Source organism: Hemicordylus capensis, chromosome 1 (genome assembly GCF_027244095.1).
Source record: "Hemicordylus capensis ecotype Gifberg chromosome 1, rHemCap1.1.pri, whole genome shotgun sequence".
NCBI classification, from domain to species: Eukaryota; Metazoa; Chordata; class Lepidosauria; order Squamata; family Cordylidae; genus Hemicordylus; species Hemicordylus capensis.
In genome coordinates, this window is record NC_069657.1 from 339,772,839 (window position 1) to 339,785,590 (window position 12,752).

At 52.6% G+C, this 12,752-nt stretch overlaps 1 long non-coding RNA gene across 3 annotated transcripts in view; it reads left to right on the forward strand.

The window, feature by feature from the left end:
• The window catches only part of LOC128340008 (uncharacterized), a 58,282-nt gene that overhangs the window by 30,531 nt on the left and 14,999 nt on the right, over nucleotides 1-12,752 (forward strand). The gene's annotated exons all lie outside the window — the stretch shown is intronic.

The window sequence follows — 12,752 nt, forward strand, 5'->3', positions numbered from 1 at the left end:
GGATTCCTAATCCTAACTCTAAAAGGGGGTTGAAAGGGTGTGTGGGTGAGAGGGCACCTTATTCGAGGTGGAACAGCAGTGGTAGTGGGGCCTAGAGGTGCTGCTGCCCCCAGGGAGCTGCCTCTGCCATGCTGCGAGTAAGGTGACATCTCACACGCCCCCTTTTAGGATTAGGATTAGGAATACCCTGACATTGAGGCTATGCTCACATGCAGGCAAAATCTGGCTAAGGAAGCCTAGCCTGGTTTTGCCTGAACATGAGAAGCCCCCCCCCGACCCCGGGAGCCGCTTGGCTCCCGGCAGCAGCATGGTGGCAAACCTGCCTCGGGAGCCTGCCTTCAAAACAAGGTTAAGGGAGCAAGCTCTCCCTTGACCTCATTTTTCTGATCATCTGCCAGCCGCAGCTGCGGTGCTCCTGGTCAACTTCGGGAGTCACCATAATGCAGCCATATACTCACTCAGTGCATAATGAGAGTCCCAGGAGGGGACAAACCACCTCCCCAACCTCCCTGCTGCCAGCAGAAGATGGCAGCTGTCTGGGTGTTTCTGAAGATCATCTGTGGGGAGGTAAAAAACACCACAAAATACAGAATAACATCCTCATTAGCTCAGCTCAGCTGGCAGTCAGGTTAAGTAAGTTTCCACATACAAAAGAAGCATTGCTTCTATATATTGGAAAGTTATGGCAAACATGGCAAAATCTACTGTATGTTCTTGGTTGCTGATCACCCATTTTGACTCAATGTTGAATGTAGTGGTGAAACAAAGATTCCTGGAGCAAAGGAGCAGTGTGTGGGGAGAGCCGTTAAGTGTAGCCATAGGAGGATATGCAAAGTATTTGAGAGGTCTGTGGGGGCTATGATTTGAAGACATTTTTTAAAAAAAAAAGTTTAGGAGAATATACCTATCAGGAACAGAATATTATGGGGTTGAGGTAATGGATTGGATGAGTCAAGCCATTAAATCCCTTCTACTCCTACTCCTATGATATCCCCCCCCAAAAAAACCCCGAACCCTCAAAATAAGAGGAGAGCAGAATGAGCTAATGCTGATTCCTCCCCCTATTTTTGCCACCCATTTTGTAGGTGTTGAAAACTGGTAGATTTTTGTCGCTTTCAGAGGGCATATCATTTTTTTAAATGTTAATGTTGGGGATGGCTATATCAATGATGGCAGAAGTGGCATTTGTCCTTTTTTAAAACAAGAAAATGCCACCCCTCTGGTGGTGATGGAAGCAGTGGCAGCAGCACTGTAAGTGCCGCTCCTCTTTTTGGAGACTTCCCCCCACCCCACCACCATTCTTTCCTAGAATGCATCAAGGAATGATGCTGCAACATCATGACGTTCCATCATTTCCTGAGGCCAGATGATGACTGGCAGATGATGATTGGCAGTAGCCAGCCCATGGGGAGTGCTGCTACCACCACTACCACCACCCACCACCACCAAGAACAACCAACCAGAGAAGTGTAACATTTTCTGTTAAAACAGAAGGATAAACATCCTCCCTGTCATCAGGAGAAAGCCCCCCAATCCCAAAAATTTCCAAACATTTCAGGGCTCCCTGAGTTTTAACGAGGTCCATCCTGCTCTTTTACTCACTTCCAGCACACCAAGAATTGTCACATGGGCATATTTTGCAAGTTTCTGATCAGTACTAAAATAGGAATGATTGTTGTGCTGAGCAGGTGTTTTGTGTGTGGGGGTGGGTGCGTGGGTTTTGGCATAGTACTAACAGCACAAGCTAAAATTTATGCAGAATTAAACTGTCAGACAGTGTATTAAATTTTCTGATGAGTAACTCAATTTTGTACATTATACAGTGGAATAGCACCATGCTTTCCAACTCTGGAGGTACTGTGATTTTTTAGTTCTGAGATACCAAGTAAACAGCTGTTTAATGGTAAGCAAAGGGTTTTACTGAGAATGCACAGTGCTAAGCAAGCAGATTTAAATATCAGTACACCATTAAAACTGTTTCTGAATCTGAATATATGCCAATAACATTTGGTGAAATGTTACATTTCTATGAAATAATATAATTATGGAGGAATTGTGTGCCCCCCAAACAACAACAACATTTAAACACCATTATATCTGTAGATGTATAAACCAGCTGGCTGATCTCATGTTTTCTTATAAAACTAGAAGCTGCAAGGCAAAATGTGCACATGCCATAGCTTGGAATCAAAGAGCTGTTTGGACTCACTTAAGGGGTGCTTGCTGGCCAAATATAATGTTTTTCCTTTGAACAACTGACTCCCACCATGCCATACCATGGCTTACTTTTGAAATGGAGGGGAATTTCAAAAGCAGTTTGCCATGAGCCAGGGAAGGAAAAACACATCCAAATCCCTCTTGGATTCATGGAACACCTTGGATCCTGGCCCAAGTATACAATGGAGTGCCTCATTCTTTTTGTTGAGGTGATAAAATGTGTCTGGACAATGCAAGTAGCATCGTATGCATTCAACTAGGGGCACCTGAGCAAGCAAACACCTCTCCTTGAACGCTTGCACACAGGATCAAGGTGACACAGCCCTGCTGTTAAGAGACAAACACAGGTGAGCAAAACTGTGTTTGCTCTGATCCTCAGAACTACCTCAATTTCCTCACCTTCACCCTGCCCTAAGCCATCCAGAAACTTATCTTATGGCCAGGGGAGAAATCAGTGGTGGCAACAGGTGCCTCTATTCCTTCTGGAATTAAACTGGGGCTACAAGAAGTCCCAGCAGTGGGGAAATACCTGGCCAGCCATCGGCTCCTGCAGGTACAGCAGCATACACTGCTCAGCACTGCTGCAGGGCTCAATGGGCTCCTCCCATATCCCAGGCAAGGTGTCAAGCAACCCTTCTATGAACCACAAGGTAGAATGCAGAGACAGCTGTAGGGATGTGCATAAAACCGGTTCTCCCGGTTCGGTTCGGGTCCGAACCGGGTCCGGACCGGACCGGGGTGGTTCGGTTTTGGTTTTGCCAGACCACCCCCCCGGTCCGGTTCGGTTTCGAACCGGTTCGGATCTGAACCGAACCGGTTCGGATCACAAAAAGTGGCTGGTTTTGAAGGGGACATTGTGTTCTACCTGCCACCCAAATTTCAAGTCGATTGGACCTTCCTCTGATTTTTTACAAATTTTTTCCAAAAAATAAATTTTTGCCCATAACTCACAATGTGGAGCCCTTAGGGGCAAAAAAGCTGGGGTGGGTGGTAGCCACCCATGGGTGTCCTCCACCCCAAAAATCCCAAGGCAATTGGTGGCTCCTAGTATTATTGGTGAATTTCTGAAGAAATTTTTTTTTTCCATTGGCTAGAATGGGGGTTTGGGGCTGCCCCAGACCCACCTCTATGGGGTGGCAGCACCCCCAAAGTGGGTCCGGGGCCATGGCAAAAATGCCCTCAGTCCCTCCCAGCAATCCCCGTAGAGATAGGAGTGATGGTTCTGTTGTTTTTCTGAGGTATTCTGAGTGTAGATTCTATGATAGCTTATGAGATTTCCAATGAGACACCATGAATCCACTCTCATTTGCTATCACAGAATCCACACTCACTCAGAACGAGGACATACTCCTCCCTGTCTCCCAGCACATCAACGAGCCGCTTGTCAACCCCAGACCTCAGCCTCCCAGCCAGAGCACGACCCTCTGGCGTGGTCAGAGAGATATGGAGTCCACCCATCAGCTTCTCGAGACAACAGCTGTGGGCAGCGCCTGGCTCAAGGGAGTGGTGTCGCCACACAAGCCCTTCGTGGCAAGCTGGAAGGGCTCGAGTGCCGACACCACCTCGGACATCTGCTTCCACTCTGCGTTCGAGAAGTCGCAGACATCCAAGGACTCGTCCCTCGCCAGGGCGACAAGGGCTCTCTCCTGCTCCAACAGGCGCTGGAACAGGAGGAAGGTGGAGTTCCACCGCGTCTCCACATCCGTAGGGATGAGATGGCGAGGAAGGCCAAGGTCATCCTGCTTCTGGCGAAGCAGTCTCCTGGACTTCTCGCTGCGGTGGAAGTGGGCGGCCAGCTTGCGGGACTTATCCACAAGCGTGGCCGTGGCAGCAACAGCAGCTGGGATGGGGCGGGCCCCCTTCTCCTGGGACGCCTTCAGCTCCTTAAGGCCAAGGGCGTCCCTGACGGTCAGATGGAGCGTGTGTGCCATACACCGTATGTTCACACAGTCCATGACTGTCTCGACAGCGGCGGTAACGTTGGCTCCATTGTCGGTGACAATGAAGCCGCGGGAGAGGTGTGGACACCCGCCAATCCACTCCTCTATCTGGCGGTCGAGTACGGCCGCCACCTCCTCCGCGGTGTGCCTCGTGTCCATCGTCTCCACGTGTAGGACGGCCCACCTGTGCCGTAGTGCAGCGGGAGCCGCGCCGGACCCGGAAGCATCGCCCGCGGAGGTCCCCTCACTCTCCGGTCCCCACCAGTGGGCAGTGAGGGCCAGGAAAGAAGCGTGCATCCCACTGACACTGGTCCAGAGGTCAGTCGTGAAATGCACGCTTGTCCCGGCCGGAGCTGCACGCAGCTCGGCCGACACGAGCTCCCTGCACCGGCGGTACAGGGAGGGGACCACGTTCCGGCTGAACGTCGTCCTTGAGGGGATGACGTATTCGGGAGCCAGGTATTGGAGAATCCGGCGGAAGCCGTTGTTCTCGACCACCTGAAACGGCTGGTCATCGGTGGAAATCATCTCCCCTATGAGGCGGGTGAGGTGATGATGGTCCACGCGAACAATACGCTGGCTGCCTGAGGACTGCGTCCACCGCTGGACGGGCAGTGTAGCCTGCCTGCTGGCTGGCACACTGCCGCTGCCCGCCCTAGTGGCAGATGCACAAGGCGCACTAGCGCTGCCAGCCTGTCCCCTGAGACCTGGGTGGTGACGCTCTAGGTGTCTCCACATAGGCGTCGTACCCAGGTGCGCAGGGTCCCTTCCACGGCTGACAAGCATCCTGCAGTGGACACAGCGGGCGTGGAATGGGGCATCTTGAGGGACCTCAAAATGCACCCATGCACCACTGCCCTTGGCCTCCTGCGCCCTGGGCGCCGTCCTAGGCCATTTCTCGCAGGGTGGCTGCAGTCCTAGGGGGGGGGTGGCCGCCGCTGCCTGCCCACTGCTGCCACCCAACCCGCCCCTTCCGCCCTCCACAGCGGAGGAAGGGCCCGGCTGAACTGGCATCGGAGAGGCAGGCCTCTCCTCCACCACCTCGCCAGACCGCTCCCCACCAGAGTGTCGGGCTTCACGAGGGGGGGGGGGCCCACTGAGCGGCGAAAGGATAGGGGGAAGGGGCCCCAGAGGGAGGGAGAACCTGGCTGCATCGCTGCCAGCCGCACGGTCCTCACCGCCCTCTACCTGCTCTTCCAACTCCACAGTCTCCTCCACCTCAACAACTGGCGGTAGCTCAGCAGCACCTGGTGCCGCCGGCGAGGAGGGACCCGCCACAGCCCTAACGGTGCCTCTGCCTCTGCCGCGATTGGCGGCAGCAGGCGTGGGGAACTGAATCCTGCGCACCAAAGATGGGGCCGGAGCAAAGAATTCTCCAATGGGGAGAACTGGGGTGTCCTCAGGCTCCCCGTGTCCTCTCCCTCCCCGTGCCGCAGGCGCACCCCGCACCTGGCCTCTCCCACCTCTGCCTGCCAGCCTTGAGCGAGCCCTGCCCGCCACACGGCGCTCAGACATGCTGCTAGGTCAGAAGGAGGGAGACTTTAGGAGGAAGGCCAGAGACAGGGTCAAAAAAATAATTTGGAGGGGCTTAGGGGCCAAAAAAAAGGCAGCTGATTTGGAGACGGCGGGGGGGGGGGAGTTTGTTTTTTAAAAAGGAAGCCAATTGGGGGGAAAGGAAGACTTTTTGATGGGGGGGGGGAAGCCAATTGAAGTGAGGGGGAGGGTGTCCTTTTAGAATTTGGGACTCGGGAGTCAACCAAGCCAATTGGGGAGATGGTGCTGGGAGGGTTTTTTAAAAAAATAGGGGGTTAAAGGGTGGACCCCTGGTGTGGGTGGCACGGGCAGTTGGGTGGAGTAGTTGTGGTGTGGGTGGCAAGTTTTTAACTTTTTTGGGGGGGAGAGTGGATGGGGGGAGGGCACAGCACCTACCGGGGGTGGGGGAGGGACGCAGTCAACGCTTGGGAACCTGCAGATCAAAGGAGGAAAGCCTTATTTAGTGAACTGGAACACAAAGTGTGGGTTCTGGGGGGTGGTTCTCAAGTAATGCTCCTGTGGGGGGAGCATCAAACTCAATGCAGCCTATTTAGTGACTCTAAATTGCACACAACCAAAACCAGAACCCAGTCACACCTAAACAGAGGTTGAACCCACCCACTCTGTGACTCTGCCCGCCCAATGCCATGGCAAGCAAGCAGCAGCAAACACTTGATGGCAGCATCATGGATTGAACATCATCATCATATGTGTGTATTGGCCCAGCATGTAGTGGCAGCATCCGATCCCCTGACCCCACTCAGACTGCCCCAGAGGCAAGGAAGCACTCTGGCATGGCATTGGCCCAGCATGTAGTGGCAGCATCCGATCCCCTGACCCCACTCAGACTGCCCCAGAGGCAAGGAAGCACTCTGGCATGGCATTGGCCCAGCATGTAGTGGCAGCATCCGATCCCCTGACCCCACTCAGACTGCCCCAGAGGCAAGGAAGCACTCTGGCATGGCATTGGCCCAGCATGTAGTGGCAGCATCCGATCCCCTGACCCCACTCAGACTGCCCCAGAGGCAAGGAAGCACTCTGGCATGGCATTGGCCCAGCATGTAGTGGCAGCATCCGATCCCCTGACCCCACTCAGACTGCCCCAGAGGCAAGGAAACACTCTGGAAGAAGGCACCTGTTCAAAAACCACCTGCAAGACGCATGCAATGCAACGCAACACACAGCAGCAGCAATTTCTTTATTGGGCATGAAGACACAAGTTACAACGGTACATCTCCTCTCCCTCCTCCCCACACCCAAATGCATTTCAAGATAGGGGTGTCCCTATTTAAAACCGCCAGCTAGGGAAAGAAAGGGGGCAACAAAAGGTGCACAATTGCACACGCACTAACCCCTCTTCTTCCGGTCCTTCTCCTGCCGCTCACTGCTGGTCATGGATGCGCCGCCAACAGCCAACCCCCTGGGCTGGGACACAACAGGGCGGCCGCACGAGGCACAGGCAACCGGGGTAGTTCAACGATGGAGGGGCAGAAGTGAGGAGACCACACTATTTATGTGTTGTTGCTCAACTCACCCCCAAGCAGAGACAAATGAAATAAAACAACTTTCAAAAGAAAAATAACCGATGGCGGGGACCTCCAGGTGAGGTCGGAGGTAGGATACTGTGTGGCTGCAGCTGTGGGAGGAAGAAGAAGTGAAGGGATGAGGAGAGAGAAAGAGAGAGAGAGAGGAAGAAGAGAGGAGGAGCTGTAATGTAGCAGCAGGGAGGGGGATTCGGGTGTGGGAGGAGGACAGCAGCAGCAGCGGTGACGGTCCCAAGAGGGGGAGAGACCAACAGAGGGTGTTTGGGGGGTGGAGTGTGTTTCAGGGGGTCTGGGGTATGTAGCGGGGAGTCGGGGGGCAAGAGGGGGAGAGACCAGAGGGTGTTTGAGAGGTGGAGTGTGTTTCAGGGGGTCTGGGGTATGTAGCGGGGAGTCAGGGGGGCAAGAGGGGGAGAGACCAACAGAGGGTGTTTGGGGGGTGGAGTGTGTTTCAGGGGGTCTGGGGTATGTAGCGGGGAGTCGGGGGGCAAGAGGGGGAGAGACCAGAGGGTGTTTGGGAGGTGGAGTGTGTTTCAGGGGGTCTGGGGTATGTAGCGGGGAGTCGGGGGGCAAGAGGGGGAGAGACCAGAGGGTGTTTGAGAGGTGGAGTGTGTTTCAGGGGGTCTGGGGTATGTAGCGGGGAGTCAGGGGGGGCAAGAGGGGGAGAGACCAACAGAGGGTGTTTGGGGGGTGGAGTGTGTTTCAGGGGGTCTGGGGTATGTAGCGGGGAGTCGGGGGGCAAGAGGGGGAGAGACCAGAGGGTGTTTGGGAGGTGGAGTGTGTTTCAGGGGGTCTGGGGTATGTAGCGGGGAGTCAGGGGGGCAAGAGGGGGAGAGACCAACAGAGGGTGTTTGGGGGGTGGAGTGTGTTTCAGGGGGTCTGGGGTATGTAGCGGGGAGTCAGGGGGGCAAGAGGGGGAGAGACCAACAGAGGGTGTTTGGGGGGTGGAGTGTGTTTCAGGGGGTCTGGGGTATGTAGCAGGGAGTCGGGGGGCAAGAGGGGGAGAGACCAACAGAGGGTGTTTGGGGGGTGGAGTGTGTTTCAGGGGGTCTGGGGTATGTAGCAGGGAGTCGGGGGGCAAGAGGGGGAGAGACCAGAGGGCAGGGTGTGTTTTGGGGGGATTAGTATGCGTCAAGGGGGATGAATCTGGGTGGGAGGGGGCAGGCAGGGCAGGAGTGGAGGAGGAGGTGGTGGCAGTGGGGGGAGTGGGTTTCTGGAGGGGAGGGAGGGGGGAAGCTGGGAGCAGAGGGCCACACAGAGAGGGGAACAATCAATGAATCAATCAAAGCAAACCAAACAATATGAAAAAAAGTCCAAAAAAAAAACAAACACCTGGGAACAATGGGCAGAAAGTCTGGGAGGGGGGGGGGGAGAGGAACCAACAACAACCAGCAGGGAGGAATGGGACACACACACAGCAAAACCAGAACCAAAAGAAGCTAATTGATTTCACACAAAAAACCAAAGTAACTAAGACAGGACTCAACAGGCAGCAGCAGCAGCACCAGGGAGGATGGGGAACAACACTCAGTCTGGGTGGGAGGGGGCAGGCAGGGCAGGAGTGGAGGAGGAGGTGGCAGTGGGGGGAGTGGGTTTCTGGAGGGGAGGGAGGGGGTAAGCTAGGAGCAGGACCACACAGGGGAACAATCAAATTTGAATCCAAACAATCTATACACAAAGTAAAAAAAAGGAAACCAAAGGGCAGCCAGAAAGTCTCAGGGCGGGGGGGGGGGGGTAACAACTACCAGGGGGAGGGACTGGGGGAGTGGGTGGGACACACACAGGGAGCAAAACCAAAACCAGAACCTAATTCCACAAAGAAATCCAAAGAATGCAAGGCTCAACAGGCAGCAGCACAGGAGGGAAACAATCTTATCTGGGTGGGAGGGAGGGAGGGAGGGGGGAAGCTAGGAGCAGGGCCAGAGGGGAACAAATTAACAATCAAAATCAGAACACAAGGAATCAAATTGCAGCAATAATATAAACTAAATCCTCAGAAACACAACTCAGACAGGCAGCCAGCAATAACAATAGCAGAAGTTATTAATTAAAAACCAAAATCAGCAAATATATAAATTTACACAGAAGCAATAATTGAATGAAACTCAAAAAGTGGAACAAAAGGCAGGCAAGGCACAAAAACAGGAAAGCAATGCAGAAGATGGGGGGGGGGGGAGGAGGGAAAGCCAAAACTTTGGGAGAAGGGTTGAGAGAGAAAGGGTGAAGAGAACAGAAAACACAACAGGAAAAGTTGGAAAAAGTTGAGGGGAAAGTATTAAAGAGGTTTGGACAGAGACAGACAGAGGGCAGATGGACAAGGTGGCACACAACAACACACAGAGAGAGCAGAGAGACAGACACACACTAATGTGACACACAGTCAGCAGGGACTCACAGCAGACACCAGCAGCAAAAGAGCAAGCAAGGTCTCAGAGATGATCCCACAACTGCAGCCAAGAGAAGTTTCCAGAGAAGAGGCTTGGGTTTATATAGGTTTGAAATTCCCTCCTTTGGGAGCCCCCACCTTTGCACTCCCCCCACGGCCAACAGGGTGCCAGCTCTCAACAGTGCAACAGCCAAGCAGCCTACCAGACCAAAGGACTCATTCTGGCCAATCAAAGGATCAATAGCGCAGCCAATACAATGCCTGAAAATAGCATCACAAAATGGATGCTAGGAGCAAAAGTTTCAGGAATGAGCCACAAAATGGAGGACACACTTCAAACTTTAAAGGGACACTCCACACTGACTCCAGAGACTCAATTGAACTCCCGAACCAGTTCGGGAAACCCGAGCCGGTTCGGAGCCGAACCGACTCGGATTCGGTCCGGATCGGTGCCAGAAGGGCCCGATTCGGTCCGGGATCGAACCGCCGGATCCGGACCGGTTCGGGACGAACCGGTCCGGATCCGGACCGAACCGCACATCACTAGACAGCTGGTAAGGGGTGACCGCTTTGTCTGTCATCCTTGGGTCACTTAGGCAGGACAAAACATGCACTGCCAATACACCCAAGGGTGTGCTGAGCTGATCCACCACTCCAGTCTTCAGCTGACCTGCCAAGGTAACTGCTTCCCCAGAGGTCAGCTAGGTCTGAGCTCACCCATCATCCTCTCAAGGGAGTAGCAAGGTTGGAGTGGGCCCAGAGACAAGATTTTAAAATGGGCTCTCCTTACTGAAGCTCAGCTCAGCTCATGAAGTAAAGAAATCTTAAATGAGGCTGAATAGTGGTAACAAAAAGCATAGTATGTGGATGATGCAAGTCATTAAATGGTACTAGAGAAAGACATGTTGTTCTGGTCTCTCCAGGTCTTAACATTCCCATCAATTTTGGAGGATGAATCCAACTGAAGGAAGCCTGGGCGGGTGCGCAGTTGTGGGAGTCAGTCATGTGACTTGCTTCTGGGGGGCCCCCAAGGCAGTGGCCTCCCAGACAACTATCTCCCCTTGCCCTATTATAGTTACGCCCCTGCATCCTCTCATGGAGAAGAGAGGCGGGCAAAGCCTGGCTCAGCATTGCTGTCTCAGCACACAAACTGTTCATGGCAACAAAAAATTGCTCAAATGCCAAGACAACCAAGACAACCTCGGAAAGGAGTGCCCAATCCTGGTTGGACAGATCACACACTTCCAAGCCATAGCTCTTTGCCAGGGCATGGATGGCTGTTTCTTGCTCCCGCTGTAGGGGTGTGCACGAACCAAAAATCATGGTTCAGTTCAAATTTGGATCAAATTTGAACTGAACTGCCTGTCACCAAACTGGTTTGGTTGAACCAACCAGCTGGTCTGGTCTGTTTGACTGAACTGGTTCGGCAGTTCAAGCAGCTATACCTGTAAAAAGAATCCGGTAAGGGGCATCTGCCTCTCCACTAGGAGCTGCTGGTACATTTTTTTAATTGGAAAAAAAGCAGCATAGAACCCCAGTTATTAGAGCCACTGGGGGCTGGTTACAAGCAAGAAAAAGAAGAAATCCAAATAAAATAAAATTCCAAGCAGCACCCAGTTAAAGCCTGGTGGTTGCTGGTACATTAAAATAAAATAAAATCTCAGCACCCCAGTTATTAAAGGCAACTGGCAACAAGCAATGAGGGGAAAAACACACAAGGAAATAAATTCCAAGCAGCACCCAGTTCAAGCTACTGGTGCTCTGTGGTGTTGTTTTTTTTTTAAATAGAAGAAAATAAAAGCAGTTGCTGGCAGCACTGCATATTAAATGGATTTTTTTAAAAAGTAGAGAAAGTCAGATAAGCTTCTTTCTCTCTCTCTCTTCTCTGGGACAGGCAAGCAGGCAAGCCCAGACCACCACAACCACAAGTTTCTGCTCTCTTCTCAGTGCTGCTGTAGGCTCTCTCTGATCTTTCTGTCTCTCCTGAGGCACAAATGGCTCTCTGTCTCTCTGCCTCCAAGCAAGCCCTCAAATACATTTTGAAACTCCCTTGTTTGGCCTCCCCCTCCCTGCTCCCTTCCTCACACCAATCGGGGCACAGTTGCCCATGCCAACACTTTATTTGAATGACAACAAGCCTACCAAGAAGCATGGAGATCTCAAACCAGAAAATCAAGCAGCAAGGGAAAAACACTGAGACAAAATGGTGCCCTCAACTCAAATCACTCAAATCGATTAGTATCAAATTGAGGGTGATTTGATTCAATCTTGAATCAGGCTGTTCATTTTAGGGGTGATTTGATTTGAGGTTGAATAACTCAAATCAACCCAATTTGACGCAAATCAATTTGGGCACGAACTGAATTGCACATCTCTAGTTTAAACTAATATTTCTAGCAGATGCAGAAGGACAGTTTGCATGACCACTCACCATGAGATTAGGAAGAGGTACCCATGTGGACTATGGAGGAGGGAAGGATATGTGTGCTCATGAGTTGCGTGCATCCTTATCGCATGCAGTGGGTCAGGCAGATGAAGGATCATCCAAACCCATTTCATCATGTTAAAAAAAGAAGGCTGGTTGTGGAGAAATTGTAAGGCCCTCCACATGAGCAGTGTGGAGAGCCTTAATGGGGTTTGCGGGGAGAGCAGGCTTGACCCTCTCTCCTTACACATGAGCAGGAAGCCTTCCCTAGGCAGCCAGATTGGCCGCCCAGATGATTACCGGATCCATCACAGAGCCAGTCGGGGTGGTGGGGTTTGGTGGCCTCCTGGTCCCCAGAAGTCCCAAAATGACCCGTGTGAGTGCATGGGGCATTCTGGGGAGCCCCATGATGCCAGGAGGCTTGTTGTAGCCCATTTAAGTGGGCTTGCTGCCAGGAGCTGTGCAGCTCCCATTGCAGCACATGACCAGCCAAAACCGGTCTCGGCTCCCTTGGCTGGTTTCCGCTGGTCGTGAGAATAGCCTCATTACTTCATAGGCAGAGATGTCACCTCAGCTGTTCAGGAACAAGTCAGAAATTACTCATATCATTCAAGAGAGATTGTGATCTAGTCCTCACACCTATACAAGCAACAACAATCTTCAAGATAGGGCTGAGAGAGACTCCTGCCTGTAATCTTGGAGAAGCCACT